Below are 13294 nucleotides of genomic sequence, written 5' to 3' on the forward strand. Positions count from 1 at the left end.
TAGTATATATGAGCAACCCTGAAAATTCTATCAGAAAATTCCCACAGTTGATAAACAGTTTCATTGAAATGATTAGACACAAGACTAAATTACAAAAATCAGTAGCCCTCTTATATACAAAGGATAAAAGGGATGAGAAAGAAATCAGGGAAGCAACACCCTTAACAATAGCCACAAACAATATAAAATATCTTGGAGTAGCTCTAAAGAAGCAAGTGAATGACAAGTTTGAGAAGAACTTCAAATCTTTGAAGAAAGGAATTGGAAAGATATAAGAAGACAGAAAGATCCATCTTGCTCATTGATTGGTAGGGTTAACATAATAAAATCACATATTTTTAATTATTTATTTTAATTTCATTTTACATTCCAATACCTTCAGCTTACCACCCACCTCACCCACATTTTCCCAGGAGATCTCATTTAATTCTGCTTCCCAGGGTAACACATGAGTCCCTCTTAGGGTTCCCCTTGCTGCTGAACTTCTCTAGAGCTATGGATCATATTATGGCTATCCTTTGCTTTACATCTATTATTCACATATGAGTGAGTATATACTATGTTTGTCATTCAGAGTCTGGGTTACCTCACTCAGGATAAGTTTTTCTAGTTCTATCCATTTGTCTGAAAATTTCCTGATGTCAGTGTATTTTAAAACTGAGTAATACTCCATTGTGTAAATGTACAACATTTTCATTATCCATTATTTGGTTGAGGGGTATCAATGCTGTTTCCAAGTTCCGGTGATTACAAGCAATGCTCCTATGAACATTGTTGAGCAAGTGTCCTTGTGGTATGATTGAGCATCTTTTGGATATATTCTCAAGAGTGGGATCAATGTGTCTTGAGGTAGAGGTTGATTCCCAATTTTCTCAGAAATCACCATACTGATTTCAGATGTCGCTGTACAAGCTTGCACTCCCATCAGCAGTGGAGGAGTGTTCCCCTTGATTCACATCTTCTTCAGAATAAACTGGCCTCAGTATTTATTGGTTTTAGCCATTCTGACAGGTGTAAGATGGTATCTCAGAGTGGTTTTGATTTGCACTTCCTGATGATTAGGGATGTTGAGCAATTCATTATACGTCTCTCAGCCATTTGAGATTCTTCTGTTGAAAATTCTGTTTAGCTCTGTACACCATTTTTTCATTGGATTATTTGGTAAAAAAAAAAAGTCATCTTACCAAAATCAATCTACAGATTAAAGGAACTGTCCATCAAAATTCCAACACATTTTTTACAGATCTTAATGGAACAACACTCAGCTTCATATGAAAAAAAACAAACAAAAAACCCAGGATAGCTAAAATAATCCTGTACAATAACAGAACTGACAGAGGTATAACCATTCCTGATTTAAAGTGCTACTACAGAGCTATAGGTATAAATCAGCACTGACATAAAAAGACAGGTGAAACAATGGAATTGGATCAAAGATCCAGACATAAATCCACACACCTATGGACATCTGATTTTTGACAAAAAGGAAAAAATTATAAATGGAAAAAAGAAAGCATATTTAACAAATTGTGTTGGCTTAACTGGATTTTGGCATGTAGAAGAATGCAAAAAGATCATTACCTATCATCATGCACAAAACTCAAGTCCAAGTGGATCAATTACCCCAACGTAAATCCAGTTACACTGCACCTGAGAAAAAAGAAAGTGGGAGATAACCTTGAACACATTGGCTCAGAAGATACCTTCCTGAAAAAAATACCAGTAGCACAGACACCAAAGTCAACAGTTAGAAAAGAGTTCCTCATGAAACTGAAAAGCTTTTGTAAGGCTAAGGACACTGTCAAAAGAACAAAAAGCCTACAGGATGGGAAAAGATCTTTAATCCCGCACCAAAAAGGGCAGAGGACTAATCTCAAATATATATACAGAACTCAAGAAACTAGCCACCAATAAACCAAATAATCCAATCAAAAAACAGAGTAAAGGCTCAAAAAAGAATTCTGAACAGAAAAATATCACAAATGGCAGAGAAACACTTAAATGAATGTTCAACATCCTTAGCCCTCAGAGAAATGCAAATCAAAAGGACTTGAAGATTCCATCTGACACCTGTTAAAATGACTTAAGTTCAAAAACATAAATGACAGTTTATGATGAAGAGGATGTGCAGAAAAGGGAACACTCCTCCATTGCTGGTGGTAATATAAACTTGTATAGGGGTTTCTCAGAAAATTGGATTACATTTAACGTCAATACTCAACTATACCACTCTTGGACACATACCCAAAGAACACTCAATCGTACCACAAGGACACTTGCTCAAATATGTTCATATCAACTCTGTTTGTAATCGCTGAACCGGCAATAAGCTAGATGAACCTCAAACCAAAGAATGAATAAAGAAAATGCTGTACATTTTATCCAATGGAATATTACTCAGCTGTTAAAAACAATGACATCAGGAAATTTGCAGGCAAATGGATGTGAATACGGAAAAAAATGCTGAGTGAGGTAACCCAGACACAGAAAGACAAACATGGTATCTACTCACTAATAAGTGGATATTAGCTGTAAAGTAAAGGATAACCAGACTGTAATTCATAGGCCAAGAGAGTCTAGGTAACAAGGAGGACCCAAGAAGGGGAAAGGGAAATAGAATAAATCTTCTTGTTGGACTGGGGGCAGGTGGGGATGGCAACTTGAAGGTTCAGGTTGAGAAAGGATGGAGGAAGAGAATACTGAAAGAAATGACTGGAAAAGGAGGGCATTTCATGGTCAAGTAGAAACCTGATACAAGAGAAACTTCCGGCAATCTGCAAGGATGACCCCAGCTGATACTCGTAGCAATAGTGGATATGTAACCTAAACTGGCCATCTTCTGTGTTCAGATTGGTAACTGCCCCAATTGCCATCAGAGAGAATTCGTCTATTAGCTGATGGAAAAAGATGCACAGACCCACATTCAAAGATTAGGCCAAGCTTGGGGAATACTGCTGAAAAGAAAGAAGGCGTGTAGGAGCTAGAGGGGCCAAGGACATCACAAGAAAGTCCAGAGAAACAACTAACCTGATGCATAGGAGCTCACAGATTCTGAATCAAAAACCGGCAGCCTTCATGTGGCCAACACAGGCCCTCTACATACATACGGCAGTTGTGTAGCTTGGTCAATTTGTGGGACTCCTAACAATGAAAGCAGGGGAAGTCCCCAGTGCTTCAGCTGGTGCTTGGGTCCCTTGCCCAGCCTTAACACAAAGGGGAAGTGCTTAGCTTTACTACGACTTGATATGCTGTGCTTTGTTGAAACCCATGGCAGGTCTGCCCCTTTCTGAACAGAAGCTGAGGAGGAGTGGGTTGAGGAAGCAGGAGGCAGAAGGGAAGTTCTGGGAGGGATTGGAAGGAGAAGAGAGAGGGGAAACTGTGTTAGGATGCTAGATAGATAGATAGATAGATAGATAGATAGATAGATAGATAAAATAATGCTTATCCCATAAGCAGCCATAACAACTACATAGCCAGATTTAGTTGGATCAGAAATTTGTTGACCTCCAGTTGACTCTTGCAGTACTGCCTTTAGACATTTCTTGCATATGAAAGCAAGCTGAGACATTTCTCAAAGACATTGTCAGATCTTGGAAAAGCTGTGGCAGAGAAATCTAATCATGCAGGTAGAAATGAGCAACATTTTTGTTGACAGTCTGGAAGACACTCTCCCAGAATTTTATTTTGGACTACTACTCATCGGATTATTTAGAAGTGGCTTAGAAAAGGAGGCCTAAGCAAATTTTACCCCAGACATAAACTTCCAGAGTCACATGAAAACAAATGTACTGTTGCTTCTCTATGTATTTTCTACTGAATTTCATGCTCTTAGGTCCATTTTTTCATTGAGTCCCTTTTAAGACAGCTTTATACTTCATACTGGCAGAGTTCTAGTATACCAGAGATGAAGAAGCCCATAATATTCTAGAGTTCATTCTGCACACTTTATAGATGGAAGGTTTAAGCACTGCACCACAAGGAATATGATCAATATTACTGACTAGTGGTGTTAGAACCTCTCTAATAGTAATAGAGTTTAAAAAAGAACTTTGGTAACCCATCCCAGGATAGTTAACACTAAATTTGTTCCCTTGTTCTATCGAGTTGACAATAATTTTCATAAACCTTGAATATGCACTTACTTTACACAGTGTTATTATGTATGGAGTATCTGTGTCACAGCTTTTTAAATGCATTATCATGTCCACATTTTTACAAGTGAAAATGTAAAGTAAAAAGAGTGCACAATACCCAGACAAGATATAATGAATGATTTAAATTCATTTAGGCTAAGGTAATACTAAGCCTCTTGTAGGAGATTTAATGTAGCCTTCTGTAACACCCTTCTGTAACCTATAATGTGACTTTAGTTAGAAATAATATCATTGTAGATGTCACTAAATAAGGATCTTGAAGTGACACCATCCTGGATCATCCAGATGGAACCTAAGTGCAATGATAAGTGTCCTTGTAGGACAGAAGAGAAAAGACAAAGACAAAGATAAAGAGCATGATCTGAAGATAAATGTAGACATTAAAGCAATGCGTCTTCAAGCCAAGGGATGTCAAGGTTTGCTGGCCAGGTGATCAGCATGAAATAGATTCTGTGGCAGACTCTAAAGAAGTATTTGAGTCTACTGACACCTTGATTTCAGACTTTTGGCCATCAAACCTGAGGAAGAAAAATTATTATTGGCTTAAGCTACTGTGGTAATTTGTTATGGCCTATAAAACAGCATCTCTACTGTTCCTTTTTGATTCATGCATGTATAACTTTTTCTATATATTCTTTTCATTTCTTTTGATTCTTTATAAGTCTCAAGATTAACTTCAACAGAGAGGTTCCATAAATAACATAAAATAAGTTAAAAGACACATTTGACTACTAATTTAAGAGCTATTTCAGAATTAGTTAATTTTGTTAAAAGTTAGAGTTATTCAAAATGAATTTCCCTGGGAAAGTAAGGGGAAGCACACTGAATTGTAAATAATTGCAATTACTGAGCTGTAAGCAGTTACAGCGGATACCTGTCATAACAATAAGCAAATAGAAGGAGTAAGAGGAAAAGGAGAGGCATGAGTCCTGGTGTGTTTCACAGGTCATGTGAAATTAATGCCAATGAGAGCTTTCAGAAGTCCTTCATTGCCGGGATCTTTGTTTCATATCCACATTCTCATTTTGTTACCCACACTATGCCTATAATTACTTGCACTGTGTTATGTATGAGATGAAAGTGGATCAATGAGTTATCTACCTGGGATACCACAACTAGTATGTGTCACAATAAGGGTTGAGCCTCAGCTTGCTTAATAATCTGCTTTTCCTTCCACGAATCCTACCGGCGTGGGCCACCTCCTCTGACTGAACTCCTGGAATCCAGTGACGGGGGAGGACTATGAGCGAAGGGGTCAAAAATGGGCTGGTTTAACCCACAGGAACAGCTGACCTGAACAATAGAGAGCTCTTGGACCCCAAACTGATGACTGTGAGGCCAGTATGGGACTTATCCAGACCCCCTGAATGTGGGTGTCAGTGAGGAAGCCTAGGCAATCTATGGGACTTTGGGTAATAGATCAGTATTTATCCCTGGCATACAAATGGACTTTGGGTGCCCATTCCACACCGAGGGATGATCTCTCAGCATGGATTCTTGGGGGAGGGTCTAAGCTCTGATATGACAGACTTTGGATATTCCCCATGGAGGGCCTCACTCTCCCTGGGGAATGGAGTGGGTATTGAGTGGAGATTGTGGGGCCTAGTGGGGGCCACGAGAGGAGGGGAAAGAAAGGAAGCTGGAATTGACATGCGAAGCAAGTTTGTTTCTAATTTAAATAAGTAAAAAATAATGTGCTTTTCCCAATATGAAGTAAGGAATAGCTGGTCCATTATAGCATAAAGCACATGGCTTTGTGATGGAGAAGCAGCTTCTTGTTGTGGCTATGCTCCTGTGGAAGCCAGAAGTTAATACTGAATAACTTACTCTATTTCTTTTCACTTTCCTTTTTGAGGTAGTCTCTCACTGAGCCTGTAAAGTGCATTAGCCAGTAACAACCCCACCCCTGTGTCCTTCTGTGTCTGGCCCCCGCTGCTGGGATTACCAGTACATGTCTCCTCTCTTTGATTTTACTTATGTTCTAGGGATCAAATTCAAGTCTTCACACTTGCACAGAAAACATTTTACACTCTGAGCCAAATCCCATCCTTTTGAGAAATAATGTTTTCGTTTGGCTCACTGGTGAAAAGGTAATTGGAAAGCTTGCACACCAGACTCCTGCTTTTCTTAACTTACCCATGTCAAATAACTTTTGTGCATGAAAGAAAATTATTGCAGGCAGATCTCTGTGAGTTCGAGGCCAGGCTAGACGAACAGTCTCCAAAACAATACAGAGAAACCGTGTCTCATAAAACCAAAAAAAGAAAAGAAAAGAAAATTATTGCACAAGGCACTTGTAGTTTAAAAATGCAGCCCAGATACAGGAAAGAGGACCTAGGCCCTCCCCCAAATGATGTGACAGACTTCGATGATCCCCCATGGAGTGTGTGCTATAGTTAAGACCATTAATATTGAGGGATATTAGTGACCTTTGATAGTTTATTTTTGTTTGTTTTTAATTTGTTTTGGTGGTATTATGTTTGGATTTCTACCCTTTTATTCTTTTGGCTTTTGGTAAAGTAGGATTATCTACTGCCTATGTTTTTGTGTGTGTAGTTAAATTCCTGGGGTTGGAGTTTTCTTTCCAGAACATTGTGTAGGGCTGCATTAGTGGATATATATTTTTTTAAATCTGGTTTTGTCATGGAATATCTTGTTTTTTCCGTCTATAGTGATTGAAAATTTTGCTAGGTAGAGTAGTCTGGACTGGCATCTGTGGTCTCTTAGTGTTGGTAGAATATCTTTCCAGGACCTTCTGACTTTCAGAGATTCCATGGACAAGTCAAGTGTAATCCTGATAGGTTTACCTTTATATATTTCTTGAACTTTTTCCTTTGCTGCTCTTAATATTCTTTATTTATTCTGTATTCTGTATGTTTAGGGTTTTGATTATTATGTGGTGAGGGAACGTTTTTGTGGTCCACTCTATTTGGTGTTCTGTAACCTTTCCTGTACTTTAATTTGCATGTCTTTCTTTAGGTTGACTTCCCAACACTTTTTAAAACAAGAAAAATATTGCAGTGACTAAGACAGCAAAGGGGGCTTTCACGGTGTTCTGTCAGAGTCCTATTCTATTTAGCTTGTGTAATCTTATATAATTCTCAGTCAAACAGAACAACTTTGAGAATATTTTCTTGTGTCCACACATTACTAGAATAACCACAAAAACGCATTTAATTTACCTACTGCAGGAGTTGACCATTAAAACTCAGACTAAATACTCCAAAGAGTAGACCTGTAATCATTCAGATGCTGTAAACTAGCTTGCTGACAGCTATAATCCCCTTACAATCGCATCCAGACAACAGTGGCTGTTGTGTTTGGCTTATCATATGGCAGTTCACAGAGCTGTTATAACTGCCTTTCTCTTGTCACAGAAGATCACCACATCAAGAAGGAAATAGTCTTCAAGACCATCCCATCTTCAGTGATCAGATCTCAGATTCCAAATGGGACTTGCCACTATATTGTATGAAAATCTCCCTTTATCTCCTTGATGGTTTCATCAAAAGTTTATTCATATAGAAGATGGGCCTAGAGGGAGTGTAGGCTTTTAAATAATCTTCCATTAGAAGATGGGCAATAGAAGAGAAGGGTAGGCATTTCAGTCACAGCTCCAGTAGAGCCAAAAAACATCCCAAGAATCTACTTCTTTTTCCCCCAAAAGGTCAGCCAATAAACTATTTCAAGATGCTGTTATCTGTCTTGTCAGGAGGGAGGAATGGGATGAGAATAAATGTAGTGGAGATTAGGGTGCCTTACTATTTCTAGTATCAGGAAAGCTCTGATCGCCCTCCATCTTTCTTGCTCTCTCTCTCTGTCTCTCTCTCTCTCTGTCTCTGTCTCTCTCTCTCTCTCTCTCTCTCTCTCTCTCTTTCTCTCTCTCTCTCTCTGTGTGTGTGTGTGTGTGAGTGTGTGTGTGTGTTTGTGTGTGTGTGTTGGGGTGGGTTATATACACACACCTCTAGGTTATGTAAGCCCACCTATATTAATACATGCTCTTTAGTCAAAGAGAAGATATCCACTTCGTGTCCTGCTCTGTTCTGACTTATTCCTTTGAGACAGGATCTCTACTAAACCAGGAGCTAGGCTGACAGCCAGTTTGTGTGATTCTTTTGTCTCTTCCCTACACAGTGCTGGAATTACAGGGCAATGAGAATACAAACGTCTTTTATTGGGTGTCAGGGGTTCATATTATCTCCCTACTTACATAAAATGCCTCTTACCTGCTAAACTATACCCCTACCCCACCCTTCTTTTGACTACTGCTTATATCAGAGAAGAGACTATCATCCCACTATCATTGAGGCTTTGAATCCTGGAGGTCTAAAACAATGCCAGCTAGACAAGCATATATAACCAGTGTGCTTACGTTTGCTCTAGCTGAAAGAACCAACTTTTCCCCTTTGCTCCATCCAATCTTTTCTCACCCACCCCTCTTCCTGGTTGTGCCTTTGCCACTTCTCTGAACCTGTCTTTGGTCCCTTCAAATTTATTATTTCTTTGCTTTCATAGAAATTTTCAGTTAGGGGCTTTCTTCAAGTTCAGCTTACTCTGTACCCCATCAAAGGTAATTCATGATTCCGAGTGGGGCTTGTGAGGGCTAATAAAAAAAGTGTATATCTGTGATGGAGAACTAAAGCCAAGACTATCTTCACATACATTCTAAAACCTTTAAACTGTAGGGAAAATACAGCAGACATATTGAGATCTTAAATCAGCCTAATTTGCCAGATGAATTAAGTAATTAACAGAAATCTCTTTAAAAGATCATTAGCAAAGCTAGATTTGAACATGTGACAATTACAATTCATATTTTTTTCCTCATAAAACAGTCAATATGATGACTGGTAATTAACCTAGATACTGACAGTACACTTTTCCTTTTGTTCATATCCCAAGCAGAATTGTACCATGATAACAACAACAACAACAACAAAAAGCCCAGGAGATCTGTTCATTTCCTCAGAGCCTTATTAATTTCATATATTTGTTTACACAATGTATAATTATTCACGAAGAGTTTTCCAAGCTATTTATTGGTTGAAACTATATATTTGTCCCAAAATCAATGATGATAACGGCATTTCATAACTTTAAGAACCATAGCTTTGTTATGTATTGTAAGATATGCTGCATGATGTTGTAAGACACACAGAGCAAGATATTAATACCATGCATCATCTAATAAAGCTCTTCATTCTTTTTCCCCTTTCATAGAAGTGACTTTAATCAACTCACTCATTTAGTAGTGTATTGCCACATTACTTCTATCTCTTAATCCTTGTGAAATATTTTAAATATCTCCAAATCATAGAGATAATATGTTAGAATTTATTATGGAATTATTTATCAAGATAATTCAGTATTATTCAGTAGAAAATAAACATGTTTGTTGTGTAAACACACAGGTAACTTTTATTTATTTCATTTAATTATTCCAACAACAATGTGAAATCGGATTGATTAATCACATTTTACAGTTACAAATGCTGAGGTTTAAAGAAAAATAAATGTATTAACATGAGATCCACTTAGTGTACAATTCTGCATAGTTTCACTCTATCTCACACAAGTGGTGCAAACACAATTATTTAAAAACACATATTTGACATTTGTATCTTATAGTGAAAGTCTACTACAAAATAAGATAGAACATAAAAGTGGCCAATTTACATTGAGTACTTCCAAGATCACGGATTCCGGAAGTTAGGACACATAAAGGCTTACAGTCAGTTGGTGAAACTGTTCAAATCCCTGAACAGATTTAATAGCACAGCTCCCACTGTCTCAAGGATTAAGGTGATTAACAGTGGTTGTAAACTTGATTTTATGGAATCAACCAAGAAACCTCCCTCTGGATGTGTCTATAGGGATATTACCTGGATGGATGAACGGAGTGTAAAACCCTCCTACAGGGTGGACAATACCTTCTGATAATGACTCACTATGAAGAGGTTTGGTAGAGACTGTACTGCTTTAGCCTGTCCCTTCCCTCCTTGCCACTATCCTTTGCAGATACTACAAGCAACTTTGTGCCCTTCTAATGTGAATTGAAGACCAGTGGTTTTCTAAGAATCCTCCAGAACTTTCATGCTGTATTGGTACTGTTGAGACCTCCAGCCTCCTGGACTGAGCAGCTACATTGTGTATAGACAGATATCATTGCAGTATTCAGCCATTATATCGTATAAGCCAACCTAAAAGTCCCCTTTGTAATATTTATCCATTAAATTCATTGTGTTATTCTGCAGAATCCTGACTAAAACAGATTGTGGAATCAAAATTGGTTCTAGAAAAAGAGAATTATAGGGATGAATTTCTCTAGACAACACAGTGATACTTGGTCCTGGCATTCCAAATAGACTAAGCCTAGAGCTATTCCAGACCTCATGGTAGCTTATAGAGAACTGAAAATCACTGTTCTGAACTCTGTGAAGAACTAAGCATGATAAATGCAATTTATTTGATATTTCTGTTTTACTTCTTCTGAGTTATGAGGAATTCGGAAAATCTCTATATAAAACTACAGACATGTATGAAAAAGCAAAGGGGAAATTGATGCTGGCTGATTGTTGCTTGCATCTCTTCATAAAGCAGTAAAAGAATGAGCTCAGAGACCAAATCTCCCATCTCCTGAGGCTTGAAAACAGTAGCATTTTCAGTGTACCTTGAAAAAGGAATCCTCTACAGTAGCCATAAGCCATACATAAGCCACGCCAACCTTAATCATACAATTGACTGACTTACAACACAAAATTAAGTCTAAGTTTCAGCAACTAAAGCAGAGCGCTGATTAAAAAGGTGTGTATTTCCTGGAAGCACAGGAGGACTAGGATGAGACTAAAAGGATTGAACTCTCAAATTGTTATGGATTTACTCTGCCTGAAAGCAAAGTCTGATAATACTTAGTAGTGGAAATATCTTCACTCCACATCCTAAGGCATTGTCTTGAAGGAATTATTCCTAAATTGTCTATGGAACCTACTGTGTCCTTCCTTGAAGGAGATGCCAAGGAAGACAGATCTGATATCCCTCAGAGTTCATCCATCCTTTCCTCTAGCCCCACTAGACAAACAATCATATTAAAATTAAGCAGTTCTCTAGAGGTGAGCTGAGAAGTATAGTCTACGAGAAGGTACACTATACCCTTAAATAATATGACAAGTTGTCAAATTCATATGAGTAAAAGTCAGAAGAATGTGTCTGAATGTATTTCAAGTGTGTGGGATAATGGGGAGAGTACATGAAGCTAGATCACATTGAGTTTATTGATATAGGCCCATTTAGGGGAGATCCAGGTTTTATTTTCCAACTTGCAAAGTTTAAAATTGTGCCAGTAGCATACATGATTAGTTGGATGGGTCAAACCACATACTGTGGATGAGATTAAAACACCTGATAACTTTTGAGCATAGAGGGAGGTACAGGACTCAACAAGATAGCTTAGATGGAGTCAGGCTAGTTAGATCATGGAGTATCAAGAGCCAAGTGACTACAATGTACTGCCAAAGACAAGAGGAGCATAGCCAAAGCAATGCTCAGAATGGTATTAACTTCTATAAACCTTTGGCACTGGCTAATTAATCCTAATGCCCCAGAAATGAAATGGATATGAAGTCTATCAAGTTCTTCCTTTTGTATGAGAAGAAAAGGAAAGGAAAGGAAAGTTACATTGACTCAACAGAGAATCATAGCACCCTCAAACAGTTTCTAGTGTTTAATCAGTTCACAGACTCATAAACCCTCAAATGAAGGGAACTCTTGGGTCTCCTTAAAAAAGTTTTCACCATCCCAACAGAAGTTTTACTATTAATATTTTGCTCATCCTCCACAAAGGAACATAGAATCTTTTAGTATAGTAACTTATTTGGGGGCTACATTAGACTTTTCTAAATATTTGTTCTGAATTGACAATGATTCTGAGAGATTCTAATCTTCCATTGAAATTTGGAGTTTCTGGGAGTCAAGTGATTGGTAGAATTTTAGACAAAACAAGACTTTCTGATGGATCCATTTGGTCCAAGAAGTCACAATGTGGTTATTTTCCCAGTTCCAGAGAACATTATTGGCATAGATACCCTTAGAAGTTGACAGCATCTTCACATTGGTTTCTTGGCTTGTGGAGTATGGTTAGAAAGTACAAATGAAAGCCATAGAGCTGCCTTTATTTGGGAAAACACTGACAAATCAGTGCCCTATCTATGGAGGTGTTTACAGAAATTTGTACCATGATTGAGCACTTCATAAATGCAAAGGTGCTTATTCCAATATCTCCCATCAGTGTTCTATTTAGCTTGAACAAATATATGGATCATAGAGAATGAGAGGCTATTATCATAAGTTGTGGGATATTTTTCCAACTCTGACACTTCAAAGGTTGACAATAAAGTTTACTTTAATCAGAGGGCAGAACTAGCTGCTATCTGACCAAAGTTAGACAAAGAGGTTATAGATAACTCAGAACATATGGAGAGGCACAGGAAGTAGAAGGGGAGAGCTTAGAGAGATGATTGGTCTTTTGGATTGAGGAAATGAAGAGGGAAGAGGTTATTGATAACTTCTCTGATATCTAATTCCCAAGTTTTTTATTGATAAAGTAATAATTAGATGAACTCGCCAATCATAAGCTTAATTGAGTTGTGCTTTGAATACTCAACCAGATTAATACATCTCTGGTAGCTGAAGTACAACTATAGATTGATAAATGCTTTTCTTCTCTCTATGTTTCTCCATTAAGAACACTAGAAGCCATTTGCTTAGAACAGTAGTATATCTTTACTATTCTACATCAAAGAAATGTTAGTTTTCCATGTCTGAGTCAAAACTTTAATTCAAAGGGATCCTGATCATCTGTCTCTTCCACAAATTATAATACTGGCTCATTGTGTTAGTGATATCATGCTGACTGGATCAAGGGATAGCAATCACTTTGCACTTGTTTGAGCAAGTGCATCATAGAATAGGAAATAAATCCAACCAAAGTCCACGGGCCTTATACCTCAGTGAAATTTCTACTAGTTACAATGTATGAAACATACAGCGCTATTACTTCTAGTGTGAAGGGTAAGTTGTTTACCTGGTTCCATCTACCACCATGAAAGAAATTCTTAGTGGGCCTGTTAGGATTTTGGAGGCAG

This window comes from Mesocricetus auratus, unplaced genomic scaffold, assembly GCF_017639785.1.
Source record: "Mesocricetus auratus isolate SY011 unplaced genomic scaffold, BCM_Maur_2.0 Super-Scaffold_100014, whole genome shotgun sequence".
Taxonomy (NCBI): domain Eukaryota; kingdom Metazoa; phylum Chordata; class Mammalia; order Rodentia; family Cricetidae; genus Mesocricetus; species Mesocricetus auratus.